At 45.8% G+C, this 25353-nt stretch overlaps 1 protein-coding gene across 3 annotated transcripts in view; it reads left to right on the forward strand.

The window, feature by feature from the left end:
• The window catches only part of LOC119374771 (uncharacterized), an 89260-nt gene that overhangs the window by 15574 nt on the left and 48333 nt on the right, over nucleotides 1-25353 (forward strand). For 2 of the 3 annotated variants that reach the window (XM_049420311.1, XM_049420307.1), the window contains exon 1: nucleotides 6341-6504. The exons of the other annotated variant lie outside the window; for it this stretch is intronic. The gene's annotated coding sequence lies outside the window, so the exon portion shown is untranslated. Of the gene's footprint in view, nucleotides 1-6340; nucleotides 6505-25353 lie in introns of those variants that run through there. 3 annotated transcript variants of the gene reach the window in all.

Here is a 25353-nt window from a genome sequence, read left to right on the forward strand (position 1 = left end):
ACTGCGGCTGCAGCATACAAGAAAAATCTCACGTGCCTAATTGATAATACTGCTTCCGTCAAAAATAAACTTCAGTTCGTGAGGCTTCCCTCTAACGGGGATGTCTGTCAACTGTTCTTCAATCGTAACAGCGTGAACACTGCATTTCTTGACGCCACAGTAAATAAGGTGACTGCAACGTTCAAAACTTCATCACCTTCGACTAGACACCGGATCCTTTATTTCGTAAATTTCAAGGTGTCCCATAATGTTTCCTACAAATAGCAGCTTCATAAGAGGCAGCAGCATTTTGCAGTCGAATTGAATAAACTCTGAAAAATAAGAACATAATCGACGTACTACGAGAAGAAAGAAAAAAAAAAGCCAAACGTGCTACGACACGGGAGCGCAATCAACGGTTTCATACTCTCTCGGTCCGCCATCTTGGATAACCTCGCGCGCCACCTATAGCCCGTGTGCATTGCGATGCACGTGTTGTTGCCGTGCGTGCGTGGTTTTTCTTTTTCTCGTTATTGTCACTTCTTTTCCCCCCTGACGTTCGCACGGAGAAACGTACTGGTGCAATATTTTCGCTGACGCTCTTCTGTACTTATAGGACGTACACGTGTATGTACTGCAAAAAATAAAGTTCAAGGAGGAAAAAAGGAAACCGGATTGAAGAGAATCGAAGTGAACGGTCTCGGAGGATCGAACGCTGAATTCTTGGGACGCATAGATATATGTTACTGTACTCGGTTAGGCTATTGGGAGTAATGCGGGAGGCGGGGGGAGGTCGGGGGCGCGTACGCGAAGTCAAAAGGATGTTATAACTTGCTGTTAGGCCAGTTGGCAGTACGTCATCTTGTCACCTAGTTTTCAAGATGTCAAAAGGATAGTCTTTGTCAACCGCAGCGGTGGTCGATTGGTTAGAGCGTCTGCATCCTATGCGGGAGCTACTTGGTTCGATTCCCAGTGCCGCCAGGCACACGTTCTTCTAATGGGGAGAGAGGTACCCCGGCCTGCATGGCGCTCGGTGTTGTTGGTGCTCATTTCTCGAAAAGGTGGCCTCGCCTTTCCGCTCTCTTCTTCGCTGCCCTTTCCTCTCCCCAAAAACGACGCTGCGCCGTGCTACCTTGTGGGTTGCACAATAAAGCGTCATTCCTGTCTTCAAAACCACCAGTAATGCTCTTTCACCATATTACAGCGTCGCGATTCGCTCGCGCGTGAAAGATTAAACGTACGCATATACCCGCCCACTTTCTCTCCCGCGATCGAAACGCGTTCCCTCGAACTCTTCTTGGCTCCAGTCTCCGTCACTGTGGCAAGCTTTCGTCCTGTTCAAAACTAAAGCATGCGCGATTCTGAGGGAAAAAAATGAAAGCTTCAGTCCTGACTTTATAAGCCACGTGCACGCGGCACCGCAGATCAGCCTATGAATAAGGTTCTTGCCACAGGCTTTTGAGGAGGACATAGGGGCACTGTACTTTAGGGAAGGGGATGGTATCGTCATCGGCGATGAGAAATGCACCCATGAAAGAGCTGCACGGCGGAGAAATAAAAGTGCGCAAAGATGAAGAAAGTTTAGGACGACCTTCCGATCACTTCGACGTTGTTATCGAAATCCATTTCATACGAAAATGGAAATGAAAAACAAGCGCTTACAAAACGAATGCGCCGATCAATGTACTTCGGAGCTGACGCACCACGATTTCGTAATTTTTTTTTTCTTCTTCTTCTTCATCAGATTAACTTCAACTCCAAACAGAGAGGCTCGGCGACTGTTGGCCAAAGCACGTGTCGCCATTTCCATGCATTAGGAAAGCCTCTACTACATCATTTATTAGTCAATGAGCGTGCTTATATAGACAGTCGAAGGCGTCCGATAAAATTGCTCACACACGCACTTTCGCTGCAGCGCATATACAAGTCAAGGTATACATCAGGAAGTCCCATTGAGCGTTCTGTCGCGCTCGCTGAGCCCGTTTGCCCTAATTGTGGGTAGGTGTGCCATGTGGGTGCGCCAAGTAGTACATCCAGCAGATGCGAGTGTGGCCCTTTGCACAGTTCTAAAAGCACCACTCTTGCCCCGAGAAGACGCTTGGTAAGCGAGATTGATTGATTGATTGATTGATTGATTGATTGATTGATTGATTGATTGATTGATTGAAATAACTTTAATGAGGTCCTGCGAGACGCGCCCTAGCGCGCAGTGGAGAAAGCGAGAGAAAAGTAAATTGCCGGTGGCGACGCTGCCCTGAGGTTTCCGCACCAACTCGCCGTGATCTCATAGATTTAGGCGGCGACTTCTTGGTCCTCCATAATTATTTATCGGTAAAATGTATTACATTCTGTTATAAGGAAGGTAAAGACCCAACTAGAGTGTACTGGAACAGGGGAGTGCTCGGAACGGTCGCAACGCTAATGTACGGAAAGTGAAGCTCAAACATGGTCAATCCGCTTGTGGCGCTGCGACGGGTAGTCTGCAATGTGTCGTCGTTTACGAGTTGCGCGCGGCTCCGCCAAAGTGGTGCAGGGGTAGAATGCCCGCTTCCCGCTCAAAAGGCTCGCGTTCGAATCGCTGCTGTAGATGGTGGGTCTTTATTCTTAGTGTCACCTTTTATAGCTGTATTATTTTCCTTTGTTTCTTAAAACTAGCTTCAGTTGTTACGTATTGCTACAAAAAGTAACGTACGATGTGAAATCTCGTTTCGAGTCTTGTATTCGCAAAAATCTCGGAGGCCATACTTCAACTTTTTGTTGAATCCCGGATGGTGGCGCTGCAAATAACTACTCGCTCACTGTCAAATTTCTTCTATTTTATTTCACATTTTACGTTACTTTAGACTGAGTTTAGTTACGCTCTAACCGGCTAGTTGATACTATATTTACAGCAACTCGCCGTGGTAGCTTAGCACGTATAAAGTGTCGCGCTGCTAAGCTCGAGGTCGTGTGTTCGATTCCCGACCACAGCGGCCGCATTTCGATGGAGGCGAGATGCAAAGAACACCAGCGTGCTTAGATTTAGGTGCACGTAAAGAACCCCAGGTAGTCGAAATTTAATCCGGAGTCCCCCATAGCGGCGTGCCTCATAACCATATCGTGGTTTCGGCAGAAACGAATCGAATACTTTTCGAGCAGTTTCGAATACTGAATCACCGTTTTGGCAATTAACGTGAAAGTGCGTCCACATCCTACTATTCATAATATCATCATTAAAAATCACTAATGGACCATCCCGATCAAACAAGTAGGTTTTTCGTATGCACGCGTAACTTGAGAAGGCGTGCGAATCATGGCTTTAGAGGCGGGTTGCCAGAGCGAAATAGCCTGCTGAACTACGTAGCGTCGCACGCATTTTGCCTATAATATGTCCGCGAAAATGAAATTTATCGTACTTTTGAACCAATTTCATGTTTATTTGTGTGCATTGGCATTTTCGAATATTCGGAAACTATTCTAAAAGTGTTCGTATTTACGAATTGCGGTTATTCGATTCGAAGACCCAGACATGTAGGACACTATTCGACTCGATTTTCAAAATTTTCGTACATTCCCTAATCAGAGGTCGAATGCATCTCCGGAAAAGTTTCCAGGATTTGTCTGGAATAACATCTACTCTACAGGTATCAGTATTTTTTTTTTACCTGCAATGGAGAGTAAAGCAGCAGTGGTGGGAATATGATGTCTGGAGGGCTAATAAGGGGGAGGGTTCTCGCGTAACGTTTTTCGTGTACTCATTCTGATAATTATACTTGGGCACGTAAAACAACACTTATCAACTTGCTGTAATGTTCAACATAACTCCGGCGCGAAGGTTTCAGTTTACGGCGAAGTTGCATTACATTCAGTCCGCGCTTTATTTTCTTTCTTTCTTTCTTTCTTTCTTTCTTTCTTTCTTTCTTTCTTTCTTTCTTTCTCTTTCTTTCTTCTTTCTTTCTTTCTTTCCTTCTTTCTTTCTTTATCCTGACCGATGGCTGCTTCCGTGCCACTCCCAGGCTGACGGACGGAATGGGATAGGGGGTCGGGGGAGCGAACCGCAAGTCCGCGGCTCGTTTATTCTTTGCGCGAATAAATGAACGCGCATTCTGAACCGATTCCTCCACCCATTTATTGCATCGGCCCTTTTCATTTTGGATGTCATCATTACTCTTTCGTGTGCCTCGCTCGGGTTAGCCAGAAAAGATGGACACCAACCTGCCGTGGTAAATTAGCAGGTAATGTGTCGCGCTACTAAGCCCGAGGACGCTTGTTCGATTCCCGGCCGTGGAGGCCTCGTTCCGATGGGGGCGAAATGCAAGGCTGGTTGGTTTACTGGGTTTAACGTCCCAATTAGCGACTCAGGCTGTGGGAGGGAGACGCCGTAACGGATAATTTCGGCCACCTGGGGCTCTTTTTAACGTGCTCTGACATCGCACAGTACACGCGCCTCTAGCATTTTTAGCCTCCGTCGAAATGCGACCGCCGTGGCAAGGATGGGACCCGCGACTTTCGGGTCAGCAGCCGAGCACCGTAAGCACCGAGCCACCGCGGAGGCATAGGCGAAATGCAAGAACACCCGTGTACTTATATTTGGGTGAGCGGTAAGGAACCCCAGGTAGGCAAAATTAATGCGATGTCCCCCCGCAATATGGCGTCACTCATAATAATATCGTGGTTTTGCACATAAACTATTATTATAGGAGACCTCCGATGCAGGGGCGTAGCCAGAAAGTTTTTTCGGGAAGGGGGGGGGGTGTTCAACCATTCTTTATGTATGTTTATGCGTGAGTTTGTATCTGCGCGTGTATATATACGCAAGCAAAATTGAAAATGTCGGGGGGGGGGGGGTTGAACCCCCCAACCCCCCTCCCCGGCTACGCCCCTGCTCCGATGCGAGTACGTGCAACCATCGTCACACTGGGAGAGCTTGGATTGGCGAAGCATAAAGTTAGCGCGTCATGTTCTCCTCGCCTCATCTGCAACTCTCACAGACCTTGGCACTTGCGACAAATCGATAAGGCTGCACACACTCTATTGGCAACGGTCCCAGCCTTCGCGCGAAACACACGAAAAAAAAAAAAAAAAGGACAGATAACAGAAAGGAAACACACGACGGAGCTTTAAATCTGTTGTTTACGGTTATTAGCCGAATTAGTACAGCCGACGCAATTTTTATTGTTTCATTTGCAATAGCTCATCACATTGCGCTGCTGGGACTATCGACCTGTCAGCAGGTGGCGTGATGTCATCACACTACTACCACCAGTAGATGTGATGTGATTCTCTTGCATACGCCGTTTCCAACTATCGCCTTCTTTAGATTTTAGATTTAGGTGCGAGTTAAAAGACTACATTGGGACCTCTGTCAGTGTCTCATCGCTGCGTTGGGAGGCGTAAAGACAGAGCCGATGATAATGCGGCTTTGTGTGGCTGCATACTTTGCGTAAATTATTTGCACTGGCAGAACGTCTTTTCTCCTAGTGCAGTGCATGTTGCTCCTGAATGACGGGTTCTGATCATGAGCAAGAATATGCAAAATTGTAAAAAAAACAAACAAACAAAAACATCGAAGAAACATTTTACGCTGCTCTGCGCTACGTAAAAGCAATACTTCTTTTTATTCCATGCAAGTCAGCGTTGGTCAAGTCCTTTATTTTGTCTCTTTCGAGCTCGCATTGCCGTAAGAAATATAGTCCAAACTATTCACATTGTCCGTTAATGCTGCCGCCGACAATCTTATTCGCGCTTTTGAAACTAAGTGCGTTCGCAGTTCGAGGAAGAGCGCGTGCCAGCAGGAAGCAGCAGCTTCCGGCACAGGACTTTCGCCGCGAGCGCCGATCGATGCCGGCGCCTGTGCCCGAGAGGTTCACTACGGCCGCTGCATACAATGAACTCTCAGCGGAAGGCCTTCCATTCGAGGTAACGGCAGCCCGCCGGCGCAGCAGGTGTTGCCTCGTGCTCTCTCCTCCTCTCTCGCCGTCTCCCTCCTCTAGCCACGCGCCGTGGCTGTTCCCGTCAACGAGCGCACGCCCGCCTCGACACGAGAAGTAGGCGGGGCCTCGCCGCCGTCACATGGGTTTTGACGTCACGCGTCTGTTCTCCCAATTTGGAGGCCAGCAGCAACGGAGCGACCGTCGCCTCCAGCGAAGTGCAGGAGCCCGCTGTCGAACCAGTTCGAGAACTAACCGGCGTTTGGTGCAATAATTTTCAAATAAAGATACTAAATTTGATAAGCGGAGACTGCGTGCGTACGTTTCGGCCCCGAAAGGCGCGCAAAAGTGGGCTATATCGAGCAGTGTGGGGCCCGTGCCGACGGCCGGTTGTGAACGCCGCGCGGCGCCGCTCCGTAGGTCGCGCTCCGAAGCACACGTGCCGATGCCGAGAGCGTTCGGCACGTGGAGCCCTTGTCGCTGAGCGAGGGGCGTAGAGGACGAGTGCGGCACGTGCCAAGGCAACCCGGAGGAGACAGAGCTGCGATCGCGCTGAGCGCTGTGCTTGGCCTATCGTCCCCCGCAGTCGTCGTCTGGGGGTTTACTCACGAAAAAGGTGAGCTGGCTCGGCATCGAGCACCGTTTTCTGTAAGGCCCAGGCACCAGTTTTGGCACTGGCGTGTAATTTCTGGTTCTGTAAAACCTGCGCATACTTAAAAATCAACTAAATAAAACTGCTTCATCAGTAGCCGATACAGAAGAATGCTAGCCCGCCTCGGGTGCTGAGACCTGTCGTCATCCGGACATTTAGAACAGCGGGATTTCACGGACGTGTTTGACCAATATTCTTGGGTTTTGAGACAGCACCATAGATGCAGTGTCTCGGCGATTTATTTGGACTCTTGAAACCTGGATCAGAAACCCACGCACCTTCATAGCCATACCATCAATTCACGACACGTAAACCGTCGGGGAACAACATTGGAAATACCACGTATCCTGCAAGCCACGTAGGTTCTTGCAACCGTCAGTTTTCCAGCGAGAGCGGGCTGGTTAGTGCGTGGCTCAATTATAAATATTTGAAACAATGATTTTTTTAGGAATTGAAAAGGAAGATTAGGAAAGGAGGTGCGAGGCTGATTTTAGCCCTGCCGATCATATCCTTGCTCTTCTCTGGATTCGATGTTCCTACATATCTAAGTGTAGGCTGTTAGGCGCATATATTATTTCTGTGCGCTTCTGAATCGGCGCATATCATCGCATTGTGCCAAAAGTTTAGAGTCTGGAGTGTCTAGATGGTACGGCTTACCAACGCAGAAGCACGTAGAACTTCACATGGTAGTAGAGTATTGCGAATTAGTCATTCTGCGTTGCTAGTAATTGAAAACAACAAAAAACTCGTGTTTTGTTGGAATTGCGTAGTTCACTTTTCCAGAAATTCGGCCGCAGAAGCGAGGCTCGGCCGTGCCATCAAACCGCCTCACTGGTGGGCTCGACCCTTATGCCCGGGCACTGCTGCGACTGGCCGTCACACTCGCAGCATTCACAGCAAACACAACACAAGGAACCAAGCGAATTTGGGCCACGCAGATTTAGCCATCCTGGGGCGCGTTTGAATTGAGCGCGTCGACATAGCGTCTGGATTGGTCGCTCGGCGTTGGCGACCGGAGTGCCGCGTCGGCAGCATTCCGCTCCAGCTGCGCTTCTCGGGATTCGACTGCGAAATCGCAGGCGTTGCTCGCCAAGCGCGCTGGGGCTTATGGGCTTCGATCGCACCCAATATTGTAGTACAACAGAACACACATTTTCGCAAAACTCCTTTTTTTTTTCCCCCAACAAGCACGTTCGAATATTGTGCTCAATGTGCTGCTCGAAGAAGCATTAGAGAGCATTTCTGAAGAAGCATTACAACATCCAGTCTAAAATAAAACGGTTGCGAGTGCACTGGTTTTAGTTTATGTGTAACAATTACGGCTTCCTATCGGAGTCCGTCATTGTTGTTTAACATTTTTCGATATATAACACTCCTCCCTGGATGCTGTGTCTTCAAGAACAGCGGCAAATAATAATGATGATAATAATCGTTCACCTGTTTCGGGTGGTTCTCATATAGAGATACCACGATATGAAGCGGATATGTATATATAGCTTCCTCAATTTGCTGGAAGGTTAAGTGACACTCACGGCGTCGCCCATGTGGTGTGTTCGTGTGGAATATAAAATGTGACTGAATCGTTGGAGGCCCACAAAATAAATCATTCCGTGTTGTTGTCATATGTTGGAAGTTTATTATTTAGTCACGGTTCCAGCAGTACACTACACGTCACAAAAAAAAAAAAAATAGCCGGCAATTGAGCCTGTCTAATGATTGCGGCCGGGGACAGGGGACGACTCCGTCACTGACACTTATGATCTGAGGGACAGTATGTTCTGCGTTGTTTGACCATTACAGCAGTGCGAAAATAATACTTCATCACGCAAATAAAATAAACTATTAGTGGACGTTCTCGTAGTTCAACAGGTGTCGCCACCGCTTCGTTTCTGTACATTGGTAGTGTTAAACGGGAAAGTGCGATAAAGGGGTCGCTTCCGCGCAACCGGAAGGTGAACCTCATTCGAAGCTTTCCGTGACAAAAAAAAAAAAAAAAAAGACAGTGTACCCGTAGTCTGCCCCGTCTTCTCCCTCGCTCAAAAAATAAAATTGCAAAGTAAAATGTATAGAAATTTTCGGCGACATCGATGAAAGTGTGGCCGATTGTCAGGCGCGAAACCATTCCGCTGCATGCTGGACAGTTCGGTCTTTCTGCCTGACTAGAGCGCGCCGGAGGAGAGGTTAGTGACCCCCTCCCCAACACTTCCGCCACACCGGAAGCGAGGAGGCGTTGTTCCCACATCGCGCCAGTGTGCTTTGGGCCTAAGCAGTCGTTTCGGGTATTGCATACTTGGACACTAAAGTGGCGAACAGTAATAAGGCGTTTCCGCCAAGCAGGCCAGCCACAAGCTTTCAGGAGGGCTGCGGTAGTGTATAGGGAAACTAATGTGGTCTGTAGCGGGACAAAGTCTCGAGGAGACGGATCGCAGCGGTTGTTGGAGCAATGTCTCGGGATTCTAACATCGCATTCGGTCGTGTACCGAATCGAGCGTTCTTGAAAGCGCGCGCCACTCGCAGCTGGAAGCTCGGCTGCGGGGTCGCTGGCATGATCGATGACGGCGCGAGCACTACGTAGCGCACGGGCGGTAGGAGGAGCTTGCCAGGCGTCCTTGGCGCCGATAGAGACGCGACACCGGGTCGTTGCGCAACCGCGGTCGCGCACGTGGAGGAGTCGACCTGGGCCTCTCGCTAAACGTGGAAATTTACGGTGCATTCGGCGCGTGCGGGCGTCAATGCTAGCATTTGTCGCGCGCGCGCGATGAGCTTCCTGTCGCGGAGAGAAGTAACAGCAGCGTTTGAAACTAGAGGGGGCAACTAATCGCATGTAGACCGAACGTGAGCTCAACCAGCACGCTTGGACTTGGAATGCCGGCGGCGTGGACAAACGCTCACGTTAGTGGAAGTGCTCGGCTTAAAGCAGCACGTTGTCCGCAATGTACGCGTGTATCTTCCTTGCTCCTAAATTATCGCGATGCTGTCTATAGTGCGGCTGTGCTAGCTTCAGCGCACACCGTGCAGGCCATTCATTGCTGACCAGCATTTGCTATTCTTTGCACGAAGGCCTCTTGTGGGAATCGTATTGCAGCTGTTGCTGCGACCAAAATAAAAATAGAAAAAAAAACACATAATTGTTGGGGTTTAACGTCCCAAAACCACGGTATGATTACGAGAGACGCCGTGGAGGAGGGCTCCGGAAATTTTGACCACCTGGGGCTCTTTAACGTGCACCTAAATCTAAGTACACGGGCCTCTAGCATTGCCGCCTCAATCGAAAATGCGGCCTCCGCGGCCGGGATTCGATCCCGCGACCTGCGTGTCAACAGTCGAGCACCTTAACCACTAGACCACCGGGTGCACGCTTAAACACAGGAAGAAATCCATTCCTTGGCAGTCAGTCACACTCCCAATCGTGACAAGTCACCCTACGTTAACGCGCGGCATTCAGAACAGCGCCGCGCGCCTAGTCTGTCGTTATCCATTTTCGAGTGTCCATAACAACGTGAAAGCATGTTGGCAACCTTGATACGAGCTGCTTCGACAATAACGGCCTCGCCCGAAGTGGAGCAGTATGTCGCAACCTCCTTTCGCAAAGGTCCGCCACCGCTTGCGTTACGCAATCGCGTTGCCTTCCGCGTTCTTTTCAGCTGGAGCGGCCGTGCGTGCGCGCCGTTGTCTATATTCACTGTATCTACATTATAGGTCATCTCGTTAATAGTCCTTTTAACTAAGGGACGCCATAAATGAGCGCGGTGGTCTTTTCGAAAGCCTGTTCCGCCTGTATACAAGGGTGCCCCAGCTATAACTGTAAAGATATATATGCCGACGCGCTTTATGTTGACGCGGCCAAACAATGTATGTCGCGACTACTGTATGGAAATGGTCACACCATTTTTTTTTTCTTTTCTGCTTCATTCCTTAATTAGGCAAGATTAATAAACTCACTTCTATAGTAACGATGCACAAAGAATTCCAGTCAGAAGGTTGTACATCGCTTTGCGAAACGTTCGATTAGAGAGTTCCTATCTCTTAAGAACTTTCTATCTGCCAAGACTTAGTGCTTTTCTGCTTACTGCAGGTGCCCACGAAACACACACACACACACACACACACAAGAAAAAACGTGACATGATCGTCTTCGCGCCGTAATTGCAGTGCTCCCTAAAGTTCCGCGAACAAACGAAATGCTTCCCTTGCGGTGGTCCACGACAGTAATAAGCAGGCGCAGCGGTTATCGCTTGTGCTGCCGCCAGCAAGATTCCTCGTCATATACAGGCGTGCGCAGGGTTCCCCAAGTGGAAGGGGGGGGGGGGGGAGCAGCGAAGGTTCATCGCAGTGCCCTGCCTCCCTACTAAGTCAATGATTGGGGCAGACTTGCCCCAATTATTGACTTAGTAGGTAACTACTCTTAGGTAACTACCCCCCCCCCCCCTCCCTGTGGGCAAGCCTATGTCCGTCATCGCGCAGCCACCACCATCGTCGCTGCAATTATGGCGCGCAATCGGGCATGTCACTTGTATTTTTTTTTAGCAGGCATCTTCAGGAAGCAGAAAAAAAAAACAATACTTAATAGATATAAAGTTAGAAACGGTCTAATCGGGCGTTTTGCAAAACGATCTACAACTTTCCAATTGAAATTTTTTGCTCAGCTTCGCTGCTTTACAAGTTAATAATGAATATTGTCTAATAAAGCAGTTAAGCGGAACACAAAAAAATAGTGTGACTCACTCCATGCAATAGTCGGCAACGGGCATTCGTCATAAAGTGCGTTTGCATGTTTTTACAGTCGGGCTGTAGAGTCAGCTGGGGCACCTTCTATACGCACAAGCCGCTCGTCATGCTACGTCGAGGAGCGAAAACGAGGCAAACGTTGGCGGGAAACGGTCGTCTGCAAATGAAGAACGTGCCTCTTATTCCAACGCTTCCGGGATGTCTTCGAAGGCTTCGCGCTCATCAGCTGATGGGGTAGAGGTGGCAGCAGTGCATGAGAGAGGAATGAGAGAGACAGAAAACCTATCGTGTCCTATAACATTAGAAGCAAAAACTAAAATAAAGAAAAAAAGGACTGAAGGGGGTGGGTACTTCCGGAAATATTACGGGGGTGTCCATGGCTTTAGTAAGTTCCCCGTTAGGAAAAAGAACCAAAATCAAAAAGGGGAATCCCGTTCCACGTTTGTATTCCGTCCTTAAAAAGCCAACTAAAAATTTAAAAAAATGAGGCCAATTAAAAATAAAAAATGAGGGGAATTATTCCAAAGTAACGTTCAAAGGATAAAGGCCAATCAGTTGAAACAAAAGAAGGTGGTGAGCAAGCAGCAGTAAAAGCGGGGAGGCGAGGTATCGGGAGGTCATGGCAAGGCCCACGATCGCCGATAACTGCGCAGGTTTGCGGTCTGCTCGTCCTTTTATACTTCGCAACTACGATGGTTTCCTAATGCTCGCCAGTTTCGAAAGCACCTCCACGCTCTCTCTTCTTCGAACGTCGTCGCCCCTTCATTTCCCACAAGTGTGGTGCGGTATCGCAGGAGGCGGCGTATCGCTGTGGCAACTTTTGCCGGCGGTTTCGAAAGCTTACTGACAATTCCCTGCGGTGCACAAGACAATAGAGTCGTTTCAGTTTTTTTTCTTCTTTCTTACCTCCTCTTTAAAATTTCTTCTGCGCTCCGCTGTCTCTCTCATTTTATGCCTAAACCTTGTTTACAAGGCGAGGAACAGCTCTGCGACCGCGCCGAAAAGTCTGGAAATTTGCATTGAACGGCGGCAAACGCCAACAAGGAGGTTGGTTTGCAGCGTGCCTTCGGCGTCGTACTTCAGCTCAAAGGTGTTTATTTTTTTTTTTCTTTAACGTTATTACCTAACGGTGCGCGCCGCGGTGGTCTAGTGGTTATGGTGATACCTGAAAAGCACACTTATGCAATTACCGTCGCGGGTGTGAGAGAAATAAAATTAGATATACATGACGCAGTTGCAGAAGAAATAGTGAATAAGCGAGCCCAGTCTGCAGATGTAACGTGTTTGCTGCGCCCTGTTTCGCAAACCAATCCGCTTTATAGGGGCGGGGTATTTCGCTAGCTTCTTTCTGCTTGCTTCTATAGGAAACGACAGTTCCTCATAGAGCCTGAGAAGCTGTCGTTTGCGAAGCCTAAACAGCCACGACCTGTCTTGTTACATTTTGTCGCGTTTGGGAGCGAGGAATGCTACTGTTTGAAAAGATTCGCATTCCTTCTTGCGTGTGTTTATGCTGTTGTTATTCTTCATGTCTACGGTTGGCGTTCTGACCGCGTCCGCATGCCTTTATTAAGAGCCAAAGCTGTTATTGCGTGAGCAACGGCCAAAACTGCAGAGCCACGCACAAGTAACCGTAACTTACTCTTTTTTTTTTGTTGTTGAGCTGTCAAACGGATCGAATAGACGACGCCACTGAGTTGCTCCAGAAGAACGAAAACCACGCCAGATTGTATGCTTTATTGGCCCAATATCGACGTCGAGCGTATAAATCATTTATTTCCATTGCCGCTATCAATGTCTCTCCCACGTGGTAGTCTTAGTGTTGCATGTCTTGTCGCCCCGCTGAAGTCCACCACCCTCCAAGCGGCAGCTGCTGGCTTGACGGGTCGGGATTCTGGGTGCGTGAACCTGCGCATATCGAAAAGATACTGGGCTTTAAACCGGGACTTAAGTTATTACCCCATTTTACAAGAAAAACACGTCGATAAAGGAGGAGCAGGATCGCGCAGGTTGCAGGTGGATATATAGCCCTGCGAGATTTGTAGGTAATTGCCCCGCTCGGTTTGCTCCTTTCAGGTTAATGTCGAAAACATTTTGTTTGTTTCTTTAAGCGAAGCGCAGGCGGGCTACGAAGAAGACGCGCGCGACGCAACAATGCACATTCAGGTGGCTCATGAGCGATCCCGCGTGCGGTGTTGTGCCGGGCCCCCATATTACCGCACCACGCCCCAAGATGAGTGTCACTCATCACCAATCGCATACCACGTACAAACACAGTAGAAACGAATGTGACAGCTAGGTGTCGCCGCAACTTTACTGTTCACTACAAGGCGTGTAATGGGTGTTGTAACGGGTGGCCATGCTGTAATGGGTGGCGAGTGCTTTCGTAGGTTGGTTGTATAGCCGGCATGCATGAACACGCAAATGCACAGCTGCATCCGTTATCGCAAGCATACATTATAGGTGTTATGTGAAGTATAATGACACGTTGTTCATTTCAACGTCAGCTCTAAAAAAAAAGAAAGGAAGCGGATTCAACATTGTAGTGACTATTCCACGTGTTTGAACTATTACACGTGTGACGAAAGAAATGCAATAATTTTTTATTGTAGTCGACACTGCGTAGAATTATTGTTCGTCCTACCATTTAGAAGATGCACGACTTCCTAGCTCAATGAACATCTCTATCACCTTTGGTGGTACGAAAGCTACAAAAACGTAAAGAAGTATACGTGCAAGCCCTTTGTATACGTATGCAAAGAAGTATACGCGTACTGTACAAGCCGTAAACAAGCTGCCCCGAGTCAGCCTTTGACGCACGCTTTGCGATTTCTCCGGCATCATCGTAAAACAAAGCTTCCCTTGTTTCACTTTATTTTTCTTTTCTTTTTCGTGCGTAGAGTGGGAGCCGACCTTTTTTTTTTTTTATTCGAGGCGTTCTGTCGATGGCACAAGTGCAGACGGCACAAGAAAAGTCTGCTGCAGTCGCGATGTCAACAATAACCCTCAGAACGTCTTCGCATATATGTATATAGAGCACCGCTCTTGTTAGACTACAATAACAACAACAAGAAGAAAAACCAGATACCAGTGATTGTCATCACAATTACTGCGAACGGCGGCGAGCGTATGCTCTACCCACGTGCAGATTCAATGGAAGGGGGACAGCACATAGGGAGACACCCAGAAACGGGCGCGGCTTGAAACTTTCGCCCAGCTTTTTTTTTCTTTTTTTTTAGAAGCGTACTGTTTGACGAATAATCGCTGCAGAGCACTGGAAAGTGTGTAGCCGAAGGCACCTCGGCCATGCGCTTGAAGAGGTAAGAGAGGGAGATAGAAAAAAATGACAGTTTCCTGAAAACGGCAGAAAAACGTTGAGTTCTCATAAAATACGCATGACTGTACCGAATGAAATGCAATTTTTGTGCGATATTTTTCTATATGCGGTAAATATATGCAGAATTCGACGCGATATACAGATATTATCTGTATCAGAATTTAATATGATATATACATATTATCCGTATTGAGACAAACATCACCGAGAGAAAAAAGAAAGCAGAATGGTTGCTTGTAGTGACCCATAAATCCACCACTGACCCTACCCCATGGCCCACCTGGAGACATGATATACCCGCTTGCTACTCCCCTCCCCCCGGTAACGTACAACGCTTATTCTTCCCCCTATCTCTTTACGCTGCATTATCGCGCATGAATAAAAATGTGACAAACAAAGGCTATCCTAACTCACGACTCATTCTTGTAGTTTTGAAAAGGCAGCTTGGGGAAAACACCGAGGGGACTGTGTCGGTCGGCCCACGATTGATTTCCGTCACCTTTACGCGCGCAGTGTGAACAGTTTATTGAGAATGTGTCAAATTCTGTATGAAACCGCGCACTCTACGCGTATATGCGTGTGCGCACACACACACACACACACACACACACACACACACACACACACACACACACACACACACACACACACACACACGATTTGGGGATCGTAAGTGATAAATGTTATTTACAACTTACATTTAAACTGCGTCGCGTTCAGTGTTCACGTCCTTTCGACCGCGCTCTGCTCGCTTAGCCCCTAAGCATTTTTTTAATTGGATTTTTGCAAAATGTACTTCGTGAAATTGCCCCTGTTCATTCATATTTTTAATTGCCTGAAGTCCGCTGTACATCATCGTGGGCCGGGCTACCTCCACGTTATTTTCTTTTCCCCTTCTCTCCGGTGGACAAACAAAGCACACACGCACTTTGATTGTCGCGCAATCCATGAATAGTATTTGCTAATCGCCCCTCATGCATTTCATGCGTGTCCGCAGTTGGTCGGCACAAACCAGGCGGACAACTCAGTCATCGGATTGAGATCGCATGGATAAAGGCAATGTTGCGTTTTTAATAGCGAATCTGTTTAGGCTGTCGGTAACTTGTGCTCCGTCGTAAAAGACTATCATCATCATGAACCGGCACGCGCTCTCTTCATTCTCGTTACAGTGAAGTTGTTTAAGCTATCGGTAACTTGTGCTCCGTCGTGAAAAGTTGCTCAGGAGCCGTGGGTTTGCGCCACAGGAATTGGGCAAGCACCACTACCGTGTACAGTAGGTGCGAGTGTCAAACGAACACGAACACGTGAAAAAGACAGAGAGAAAGAGAGAGAAAATAAAGAGGGAGAAAAAAGCGATAGTAAGAAAGAGGAAGACAAAATAGAGAGAAATAAAGGAGGAGGAATAAACTTTTATTGAAACCGGCTGTTTAGTTGGCTGGGCTGGGAGTAAAGACATAAGAAGATAAAAAGACAGAAAAACATAGACAGAGAGAAAGAGAGAGAGAAAGAAAGGGAATGGAGACATAAAAAGATAGAAAGAGAGAGAAAGAGATAGAACGAAGCAGACACGAAAAAGAGATAAAAAAAAAACAGAGCAAGACCGAAAAAGAAAGAAGGAGAGAGAGATAATGAGATACAAAGCAAGAGAGAAAGAAGCACAGAAAGAGAAAAAAAGAGATACAAAGAGAGGTAGAAAGACAGAGAAAGAGAGAGAAATATATAGAAAGAAAGAGACACGAAAAAGAGATAGAAAAAAAACAGAGAGCAAAACAGAAAAGAAAGGAAGAGAGAAATAAACAGAAGTAAAGAAAGAGAGAGAAGGAAGCAGAGAAAAAGAAATGGAAGAAAGTGAAATAAAGATAGAAAGAGCGAGAAAGAGAAAGAAATAGGTAGAGAAAGAAATAGAAACGAACAAATGAAAAAAAAAAAAGAGATACAAGAAACAGAGAGAAAGAGAAGAAGAAAGAGAGAAACAAGGAAGGCCGCCCAAGTGCGCGCTGTATACCTTCAGTCTTGGCACCGCTACTGCACAGTCTGCCATAAATTTTTTTATCGTCTTTTCGAAGTACTGGCTGCCACGTCGCTTTTTCTCGTTTTTTTTCTTTTCTTTTTCTTTAGTGTTTCTTTTACTTCTTTCTTTTTTCTTCATTCATACTTACTTCTTACTCCACTCTTTTTTCTTGCTTTTCTTGCTTGCTCCGTTTATTTAGGCCTAAAATTATCGTATATCGTACACCGTTAAAGAATGTGAGTCGCGACAGGAAGGCATTGTCTTTAAAATTCGGCTGTTTAGTTAATGCCGATAACGTTCTTGAGCGGGAACCCGGAGCGTTTGAGGGACGACGCTGAATTCAACATTGTTCTTTCAGCTCTTATAGCCCATGCGTTACTTTTTAAGTCTGTTAATCCGGTTTGTTACGTCTGGGCTTCATTGGGGGGGGGGGGTTAACTAAATGCGTCCCCTTCACAGCGGCTCTAGCAATGGAGTTGTTGAGTTTAACGTAACAGTGAGCTGTGCCAACTGAAACGCGACGGTCTTTTTCTATAGCGAGACAGCACCCCGCCGCTTCATCTTTCCCATTTTGTAAGTCTGCAGTCTACCAAACAGTGCGTAGGTCTTCATTTTCACATTTCATATTTGGCCTGCCACCGGGTTGACGTCTGTCTTTGATCTCTAGGCCGTATAGTCAAATGCGTGAGAGCATTCCTCCTCTTGAGCGGCGCTTTTCGTATTCGTCTTCGCATCCCGTTTATTTCTCTCGGCCTCTACGCCCGCATGCGTGCAGTTGCGCACTGCACGCTAGGTTGAACGAGTGACATCAAATTTCGAATGCAAATCGAGTGGCTTTCCTTTCTCGAAGCATATATTATTCGAAAAATGTGTGTTCGAATTTTCTCGAATATTCGGCCGCGGCCCACTATCCGGTTAAAAAGGCAATTATTCGGACAAATTCGAATACTTGAACAAGCGAGGAATTACGAGTACCAAATACGAATACCTCTAGAGTAAAACATCGCTCATGCGTACCCGTTTTAAGCGAGCATTACATTGCATTATGCCACCTTAATCCCATGAGAGAGAATGTTTGCCACGTTGTGTTCTTGCAACACATGCAGCGTGTTTACCTCGTGAACATGTCAATCGGTTAATTTTTCTGCGTAATAATTTGGTAATGAGTGCATTACCAGAATTACCCTCATTACGCTGCAGCTTAACGAAATGCACTTTCACTAATTTATTTTAAAGGATTAATAAAAGCTATTGGACTTGCTTAGCAATATTTTAACAATGCACTATTCGAAGGCAGTTTTTGCCTTATATGAATATATATATATATATATATATATATATATATATATATATATATATATATATATATATATATATATATATATATATATATATCTATATATATATAGATATATATATATATATATATATATATATATATATATATATATATATATATATATATATATATATATATATATATATATATATATAGTCAAATAGTCTTGTGGTTTAGTTTACCACAAGACTATTTGACTTTTCTACATAATCACCGTTAAATTCTAAGCATTTTTCGTACTGCTGCACCAGTTTCTTTAGTCCCTCTGCATAAAAGTTCGCCGCCTGGGAATTCCTTGCTGTTTGAGTTGGTCAGTAGGCATATTTAGTACCCACCTTGCACGCACTGTGATATCTGGACTTTTCAGTTACAGTCGTACAAATTTTAGTGCGGCTGACAAGAGGAAATTCATCCGACAGACGACTGTCAGTCGTCGATCTAACTGCAATGCCCGGTCCACTTGTTGAACAGTTTCATTGGTATGTACTCTGGCCCTTCCACGCCGCTCTTTGTCGTGCACATTTGTGCGGCCATTTGTGAAGTCTCGACACGATTTTATTACCTTTCCTTGACTCATCTCTTCATGTCTATAAACTAGGCACAATGCCGCATACATTTGAGAAGCTGATGATCCTTTTGCAAGCAAAAATTGAATTACAGCTCGCACTTCACAACAGGCGCGAGCAACGATTTTCGCATATACATTGTCGTTTCCATTCCCCGACAAGTAGACGACTACTGAGTCAGAACGGTAACTTCAGTACATTCGCGAAGAATACGGCGCTGCACATTTAAATCTTCATTCTAATGTGTAAATATGTAAATATTTACACATTAGATGTGTAAATATGTAAATATTTACACATTAGACTGACCTTACATTAGAAACTGACCTTACTTTTTGAATAGCCCTCGTATATAGCGATTCAGGTGCCCTGAAATGGTCTCCGTGGGTATAGCTGTGCTATTTATTTTAAGAATCATCAGACGTTAATTGCTGACGACTTGCATAATTTTCTGTATACGCAGACCACAGAAATTCTGCAGTAAGTATAGGAGGCAACTGTACAGTGTGAGCAGAATGAATGTATGCTCAAGCCTCGGAAAGTCTACAGGATCAATTCTACGGAACAGCCACACGATGTATGCGGAAAACAACATAGCCAGAAAGAGGTAGAGGGTAGAAGGGGTTGGGGGGGGGGGGTTTAAACCCCTTTCCTCACCTCCCAGACTTTCTTAAAAATTTTGCATGTGTCTATATACACGCACACATACAAGCACACGCACGAACTTACATAAAGGGTCCCCCCGCCAGAAAAACATTTCTGCCTACGCCCCTCCTACACATTCCTGCAGTACGTGTATACCGGAAAGTATAGCCTTCAGAAAGGTGACAGCAGTGCCGGGCAGTATCGAAGATACATTATCTTAGGGTATATTGTGTCTGTATCGCGATACGTCTCGCAAGACGTGTATCAGCATCCGAATTTTCGATACATCAAATAATGTACCGTTTATCGTGTAAGCTACAGCCTCACAGTGCAAAACAATAAGCTTTGGCTGAACTTTGCTGCTCAAGCTGATACTGCGGCCACTAAGCTCCCTGCATAAAACTAAAGGTAGCGTCATTCCTTTATCTTTCCGCCAGAGTCCTCCAACGAGGTCAGGCGATCTGGTGGTCTGCGCGTCTGTATATGAGCAGAGTGGCGCGGTGGCGCTAGCGCCGTCTCGACAAAAACAGGCGCGCGAACGTCTACGTGCAGCCGACCTTTTGATTTCTCGATTTTTTAATTTTTTTAGTTGCGTCTGTGCCATGACATTTGCTCCTAGCCACTGTACTGTACCGCGTACTCCAATGCGTGCGGCGTATTTCGCGCAAATTCCGATGCCGCTGTACTGTCGTTATCGATGGTTCTCTTGCGTGGGGCCTCGCTATGAAGCCTGAAGAATACGCGAATGGTGTTGCTTTGCCTTTAGTGGCTTCCACACATCAGCGATTTAAAAGATCTCATGGATGTAAGTTTGACCACCCCCATGCGATGGGATTGACTTATACGCAAATAATATTCTAACAACTATCGCGCCGCCGGTACCGATGCTAGATGCATTATATTGCCTGCAGGAGGTATCTTGGCGTACTATACCTTTGTGATTCCTGCTATCTTTATTCAAAAAGTTTTCTAAATCATAATTTCATTGTCAGCACAACTGCTTTCTAAACTGTCCTTCTTTTTCATCCCATACATTACCTAGGTCTCTGTATAGCTTTTTCCCGTCTATTTTTCTTTTTTAACGTGCTCTCAAATAATTTATTCTTACTTTTTTATAGTGCGCGTCATTCCTATTATTTTCACATTTACATTCCACTTCATTTTAATGTTATGTCAAGGCGATGTTCAGGACAAATATAAAATAATCTGGGCCCGCCTGCAATATTAGTAAAACTGCGAAATTGAGTTTGCAATATAATAATGAAAATTATTTTCCAGAGGCACTGGATATTTCATGCTTAATTGTCACGGCTATTAGTGGTGCCGCCAGTATCATGTTTCTATACTTATTCGCTGTGATTGTTTCATACGGAACCTCCTTTCTGTTTTACTTAGATATATTTGTTTTCTTTTTTTTAGATCTCCCTAAATTTTTTCACTGTTAGAAATCACCAGGCAATCGGAGCTATAAGCGACTGTGAATAGCGGCGGTGTCCTGCGGCCATTTCTGGGCTGCAGGTTCTCTCATTGTGAGAAAATTCTTGGAAAGACTGCACGTTAGTGAATATGTCGCTAGCGAACTCTTTACGCCAGCAGATAAGTAGAATATGAAAAGACATTGCGGTTTTACGTCCGTCCTTTCTTGTGACTCGATGCGTCACAAAAAAAAAAATGTCGCTGCCAGCGTTGTTGCTGCTGTACACGTGTCCGGTATTGCGTAAACGGTTATACGTTTACAGACAAGGTAAAACTCCACAGGCGTATTTGCGCCGTCGTGCGGTGGCTTCTTAATGACGTTCTTGTAATAAGATGGCAACCCGCTATAGCTGGTCGGCAAGCAGAGCAGCGACTCCCATCAATTACAGAAACGACAATCAAAAAGCGCTGACAGCGCAGCCTATGAAGAGCTGTCAGGCTAAGCAACCAAAGCAACCCCAATACGTCGTTTCGGAAGGAAACTAGATAATATACTTTGTGCATGAAAGACACAACTTTTTAGATACTAACAGACGTTTCATTGAATTTAAACAAAGTTGGCTGCAGTCAAGAAATTTTCTTCAAGCAACCATTTTTGTGGATAGGCGTTTGCTGCTGCATTATATCGATCTATAATAACAAACTTTCCAATGTATCGAAGTATCTTACGATACAATTGGAAAGTATCGCATCCGATACAATAATTGCGGTAGTATCTTGTATCCGTATCTCAAATACTTGTTACCCTAGTATCTTTTATCGCAAAACAATTTCATAGTATCTTTGCCTATAGCCCTGGATGACGGGAGGTATACAGGCTGTCTGTGGAAAGGGCGGACGTGACAATATGCGTATATAGTTAACCGCCGGCTGCACGGTATTTCGCAACTTTAGCCGACGCGCGAGCTCTCTTCTTATTATTATTTCCCGAATAGGAGAAGCATGACAAGAAGCAGCTGTTTCGTTCAGAGCGACTCGGAGTGACTTGTGTTGAAACGCTCATTGTACAACGGTGGCCATAGAGAATTCAGAGAGAGACAAACGGAGAACGAAGGCAGCCTCCTTCGAATGTCTGCGACACTGGACACGAAATTCCGATGTGGGTAGCTAAAGTGCCGACACTGATGTGTCGTTTGGAACAAAAGATTTTGCTGGAAAAAAGTAGGGCTTGCTAGACGGTGTACAGGACTGGCGTATGGTATAAAAGCAGCTGTAGCGGTTTGCTAATACCGCTCACTATAAGTGGATTCGAGCTCGTACAGTTTTCTCCGAGTCGCATGTAAGGATTCTTCGTCGCTCGTCGGGCGCTTGTGATTTCTAACTGAAGTATTTATCTATCTTTCTCAATCCCTGCTGATAGCAGTAAGATGGCGCTATATAGTCTTCCTTTTGTCGGTCCTGTCGTCTTCGCACACAAACTCTACGTCGAGACGAAATTAGCTTGCCGCTGCTAAAGGGATTAATTAACGAAATTTCGTCAATTACCTTTCTTAATTATCAACTTGAGGGCAGCTGTTTAAAAATCCTGTTCAAGGAATCACAATTTATGACATGCCCAATTTTTTAACCCTTTCAGACGCGACCTATGAAGAACTGTCTGTAAATGCGTCAAACTTGCACATTATTCCAAGGCACTCTATATTATTTGCAACAACACTAATGTGATAATACGTTTGTTTATGTGTTTTGCAGTAATTCATCTTAATTAAATTGCAATTAAATATCTATTTATTCTGAAGTCATTCATGTCCTGCTCTTGCACAAATAGAATCAAATCTCACGCTAGAAATATCGTGCAATTTTGTTTTCGTTTATGTCCATTTCGAGTAAAGAAAAGTGATACTTTCGACGTGGCTTGCGGAAAGCGGCAAGTCGAACGACTCGTCTGACATGGTAGTGCCTGCAGCAAAGTGATCACATGCAACAGTACAGTCCAAAATTACGTTAAATGAAGGCACATTTATTGCGCAGGAAGTTCAATTTGTCCAAACCTCAATGTATCTTGACCTTTCTTAGCCACTAGTCGAAACATCTAGCAAAAAGAAGTTGTGTACACATATGTGTTCAAAGCATCCCAAAAGGTTAAGAATGAAAAAATCGCACGTAATTTGAGATATTCATCGTCGATTATCAAGGCCCTGAACCACGCGATATGGGAACCAAGCGCGCCTGGCGCGCAAAAGGTGGTCGCTCTGTAATTCCCGTGACGAATAAGTGACGAAATTTGAGTGAAGGCGCGTCGCAGCAGAATCTGATCAGGAAAAAAACGCTAAGACGTCTGAAATACATAAGTGGGCCGCTTATTTTTTGCGTGCGATGTGCGGTGCTTGTCCTTTCTTAAAGCATATACCTATACAGGCGCAGACCACTCTTTTGCCTGTCGCGCTGTCTGCAAGAAGGAATCGCCTTAGTGGCTGTTCTTGAGTCTTACGCTGTACAGTGAACGAAAAAGTGGAAAACACAGATAAGCTGGTTCAAGTGAGGCGACTTGCCGCTTTCTACAACTACATACTTCTGGGACGAGCGTTCGTTCTAAATTCGTCGCTTTGTCAGGGAAAGTTCTGGCCTGACGTAACAGAGCAGTCGCCTTTGTTTCGATATTGCCTGGCTCGGGACCCTGCGATTCGATGATGAATATTTCAAGTTACTTGTGATTTCCTGGATTTCTAAAAAAGGGGGGGGGGGTGGGTATGCCGTATATTTTGACGCCCTACAACATTTTCACGTAAACAACTGCCCTTAAGTTGGAGATTTAATGTTAATTAACAAGTTTTTGTGAATGTATTATTATTTCAATGTAACTTTGGCAGCAGCAGAGTATTTCCGCCTCGACGCAGGCTTCGTCTGCGAAGACGACTGGTGCCTGATTGACATAATTTCTTTGTATCTGTATTGTCTAAAAAAAGAAACACCCTGCACAGCTTTCGTTTGAAACCGTCGCATAAGATATGTTTTTGCTAGAAACATCCCATATTTAGTCTTTTACTATTCCCCACAACCTTCTAATTTGCATCTTGACAGTTATGCAATTAAAAACCTAGCAAGTTACTTTTGAATTATCTCATTTGAATTAGCAGCGGTTTCTCGGCAAAACTCTGAATAACATTCACGTATTGTTAGTCGTTTGCAGTGATTTTTATATTTTGATATGATAGCACGATAGCAGGGAGAGCACTTATTTGGGCGAGTAGGTAATAAAATGTTGAATCTTAACAAATAGCGAAAAAAAACATGGGTAAAGGGTCCCTAAGCATATTCTTACGAGATGAGAGCACGAAAGCGTTTCTTTTGGCTAGGTGGTTCTACGGAGGGTGTGCTCTTGCGCAGTTGTGTTGGAGGCCAACTGATACGGAGGAAAAGGGCGCGCTCCCTTTGTTGATGCTACGTCAGTGGCCACGTGTTGCAAACGTCATCGCACTTACGCAGTGCACCGATTACGTATTTCCATGTGGGGATTCCCCTCTCCTACGCAGCGGCTACAGGTGGTCACTGCGGCTTAGTGAAGCGACGCCAGCTGGGCTTCAATTCCGGTGGCTGGGAGAGGTCACGTGCTTTCCGGAGACTGTTTTTGCGGACGGCTTTTGGGTGCGCGCTTCCGCCAACCTAGCCAAGAAACGCTTTCGCGTTAAAAGACTGGACAAACGCTACTACAGAAGGAGGATAGACGAAGCGTACGTTACTACACCGCGCGTCGTCTATTTTTGCGTTTTTGTTTCGGTTTAACACAATCGCTGAAACGCCATGTGTATGTACGGGGTGTCTTTGAATCAAAAACAGATTCTTTTATAAGAATGCTACGACAGGCAAAGCACCTGGCTATCATCTTCGCAGATGAACTCTACGTGAAGGCGGAAACGCTTTGGTCCTGCTAAAGATAAATGGCGAATACTAATTAACGAAAACTTATTAAGTATTTTTTTAATTATCCACTTGAGGGTAGTTGTTCAAAGGAAAAGTTGTAGGGCGTCACAATTTATGGCATACCTATTTTTTAGAGAGACATCCAAAAATCGCACGTAATTTGAGATATTCATGATCGAAATTCGAAGCCCTCAGCGCTCCGGGAACGCATAAAAGGCGGTCGCTCTGTTACGTCAGACTTAAATTCCACGCGTGGCGATAACGAAATTTGAATGAAGCTGCGTCGCGGCATTGTATTTTCGGGGAAAGCGGCAAGTCGTCTCTCGTGCGCCAGCGGATCGCCTACATTTGCATGAAATGCCTAGTGTTAACTGTTTTTTCGCGCTGTGCGCAAGAAAACGGCATTTCCACCTTCACTGCGAGCAGCAGTGAAACTCGGGGGTATCTGTCGCTGCGATTCTTCTTGCACATAGTGCGAACGATGACAGAGCGAAAGAGACAGATAAGCTCCACACATTAGACGCAAGGAATAAGCGGTATACTTGTGTGTGCAAGACGACTTGCCCTTTTCCCTGGCAAAATAGTGTTGTGACGCGCTTTACTTCACATTTCGTCACTTCGTCGAGGGGAGTTTCCGTCAGACGCAACAGAGCGGCCGCCTTTTCTGTATACACTCCTGGCGCGCTCGGTTCCTATATTGACTGTATCCATGCCTTTAAACTGGATGATGAGTATCTCAAATTACGTGCGGTTTTTGTTTTTCCGATTAAAAAAAAGAATGGAGATGTCGCAAATTCTGACGTGCTCCAACTTTCCCATGCAAGCAACTGCCTTCAAGTTTATAATTCTAAGT

The sequence above is a fragment of the Rhipicephalus sanguineus genome, chromosome 1, assembly GCF_013339695.2.
Source record: "Rhipicephalus sanguineus isolate Rsan-2018 chromosome 1, BIME_Rsan_1.4, whole genome shotgun sequence".
Taxonomy (NCBI): Eukaryota; Metazoa; Arthropoda; class Arachnida; order Ixodida; family Ixodidae; genus Rhipicephalus; species Rhipicephalus sanguineus.